Source organism: Elephantulus edwardii, unplaced genomic scaffold (assembly GCF_000299155.1).
Source record: "Elephantulus edwardii isolate Elephantulus edwardi_28Jun2011 unplaced genomic scaffold, EleEdw1.0 scaffold00042, whole genome shotgun sequence".
NCBI lineage: Eukaryota > Metazoa > Chordata > Mammalia > Macroscelidea > Macroscelididae > Elephantulus > Elephantulus edwardii.
Window position 1 is genome coordinate 17,349,990 of NW_006399792.1, and position 2,784 is coordinate 17,352,773.

General features: G+C 37.5%; 1 protein-coding gene across 1 annotated transcript in view; it reads right to left on the reverse strand.

The window, feature by feature from the left end:
* The window catches only part of FRAS1 (Fraser syndrome 1), a 470,336-nt gene that overhangs the window by 450,877 nt on the left and 16,675 nt on the right, over positions 1–2,784 (reverse strand). The window contains exon 2 of the mRNA XM_006885294.1: positions 1,276–1,368. The gene's annotated coding sequence lies outside the window, so the exon portion shown is untranslated. The remainder of the gene's footprint in view (positions 1–1,275; positions 1,369–2,784) is intronic.

The following is a 2,784-nucleotide window of genomic DNA, read 5'->3' on the forward strand; positions in this document are numbered from 1 at the left end:
GTTAATATCTCTAAATGAATCCTAAAGGGTCCAGAATGAGTAAGTACTCAAGGATGGCTTTCTAGTGTTGTTGTTCTGTGCCATCGAGTTAGCTACAATTCATGGTAACCCTTTGGAACCTTGCCCTATTCTAGGCCATACTCATCTCCAGCATGCTTGCGCCCTCTGTCAAAATCACTCTGTCAATCCATATCATTAAGGCTTTTCCTCTCTTTCTCTGACCCTCCCCCTTCCCTAGTATAATATAATTTTTCCAAGGACTCATTCCTCCTGACAGGCCCTAAGTATGTGAGATGAAATTTCAACATCTTTGCCTCTAAGGAGTACTCTTTTGCACTTCCTCCAAAAGATATGTTTCTAGTAGAGCAATTGTGAAAGGAATGAGAGGTAAGCATTTTGACCCTGAGGAACATACAACAATGTCTATAGAGAGTTGTGGTTGTCACAACTTGGGAAGAAGTACCACTGGCATTTGTGGAATAAGTCACATATAATGCTAAACATCCTACAACACACAGGGTAGTCCCCACAACAAACAACTGCTAAAATATGAACACTGCGGAAGTGGAGAACTCCTATTACAAAGTCCTAAACTAGGAGCTAACAGGACTGAGGTGTAAGTCAAGGTATATCACTTGTTATCAATATGAAAGGGAGCTCTGATAGCCAATAGTAAGGAGTTGCACTGCCAACCCACAGGCATACAGTTCAAATCCATTAGCTGCACTGTGGGAGAGAGATGGGCAATCTTCTGTTCTATTATTTACTGCCTTTGAAAACCCTCTAGAGGATCAGTTATGAGCCAGTTCTGACTGAACAGTACAGAACAATCAACTTAATACTCAGCAAGTATTTCATCCTCTTTGCAACTCATTATTTTAATCTTTAATTTTTTTATCTTTTATTTATGATTTATTTAATCTTTTATTTTATGATAATATCTCCTCTATTCATTACCTCAGAGTTCTTTTATCTTAGAAACACAAAGATATGGTAGTAATTCTTACATTCAGCATCACAAGCTCTTCAACATCAATGCTGTCAGACCAGCATTTACAGGAATATAAATTCAATCTATAAACCCTTAGGTAAAGTCTATAGAATAAAGAGGACAGCTTTAATTTTATTCAAGAAATCTAGATGTCCACATACAAGGGTCTGGAATACCTTGTAAGCAAAGAATAAAATTCTGTCATCAACATTACTTTAGCATTCCGCTTTCCCTCGTCACTGACGGACAGACAAAGAAGCTATCTTAGAACAGAAAATACTTACTACATGGATTTTTCCTTCATGATGGCAAGATCCATGAGTCCTGGAGACGCACTCAGGGCAGCACTGGTTGGCAGCTATTTGAAGCACTTCTCCCTGGGCATTTAAAAACAGTTCCATGAAAAACAGCAGTAGTAACAGAAGGCAGACATACAATAGTTCATCTGATTCCAAGTCATTCTAAGTTCACTGAAGCTCATAAGTTTCCCTAGGTGACAACAGAGGAGATTAACTGGATAAACTAACCAAAAGAAAGTCTCTCAGTCAACATGAGCTTCTCTCAAAGGTAAAATATATGCGCCCCACCCCCGTGAAAAGTAATTTTCTTGAAAATTGCTTAAATCTTTCCACATGTAATGACGAAAAGAATTATATTTACTAGAAATTTTCTATCTGAGTTTAAAACCAAAAATCCAGTTAGGGTAAGATAAGTGCTATTTTTCCTCTGACACTTATTTCTTGCTGTGTGAGGTGCCCAAAGAGGAGATAGGTCTTCAGTTATCCTAGGAGCTGGAAGCAGCCAGCAGGGGACAGTTAGTTACTCATGATTAATTTTTATTTCTTTTTCTAACTATTTTTTAAATTTTATATTAGTTTATATACAAATACATATACATTATGTTTCATATGCTTCCTTTATTCACATTGTGTTCCTTACAACCATTCCTATACATTGTGTTTTGAAAAATTAATCACCATGGATCTATTCCCAGCATTACCTCATTTTTTCAGGTCCACACTGGATCTTTCCCATTCCCTTTACCCTTTCACTCTGCCATCCAAATTCTGAAACCTCATTAATTCCCTCTGGCACATCCTCAGTCTGGACTCTCCCTCCCCTTCTCCACTTGGACTTTCATATCCATATAACTACTTATCCTTCTATGTTTCCGATTCTGGTCTTGTGCAGTACTTTTAGTGGTGCTGAGAAGCTAGGTAGATAAGGTTAGGGTTAAAGGGCAAAGTTATAAGAGGAAACAGTATTATTGTTGAAGTATCATGTAAACTTTGCTAAGCTAGTAGATCCCTCAGCTCCAATAAGATCTACATTGCTTTTGAAAGCTATTATCATTTCAATTGTGTTTCCTCTGAATGTAATGTTATCTAAAGAATAGGCCACCACCTGATACTCTATGGTTTCCTGGGGAATTTTCAACGTTAACTCTTCATCTATCTGCCACTGGGAAGAACTGGTTTCTTTAAGAGTTATTAAAAATATTGAGCAAAAGACCTAAGTATGTCTCTGGAACTGAGAGAGTCTACTAGTAACTTTTACAGATCCACTACATACTTTAAAATTTTCAAACATATAGTCACACGGCAGAGCAGATAATTAATAATCCTGACCACATTAATTAGTCAAGAAATCATGGATTGTCCTGAGGACAAAAGTCTACAAAGAATTCAGCCAGTGAGATAAAATATATGCGCATGAGAGTTTAAGAATAAGTTCCTCCTCCACTGGAGAAGGAGGGGCAATCTCCTCCTATGCCAGTCGAAAGTATACAACAG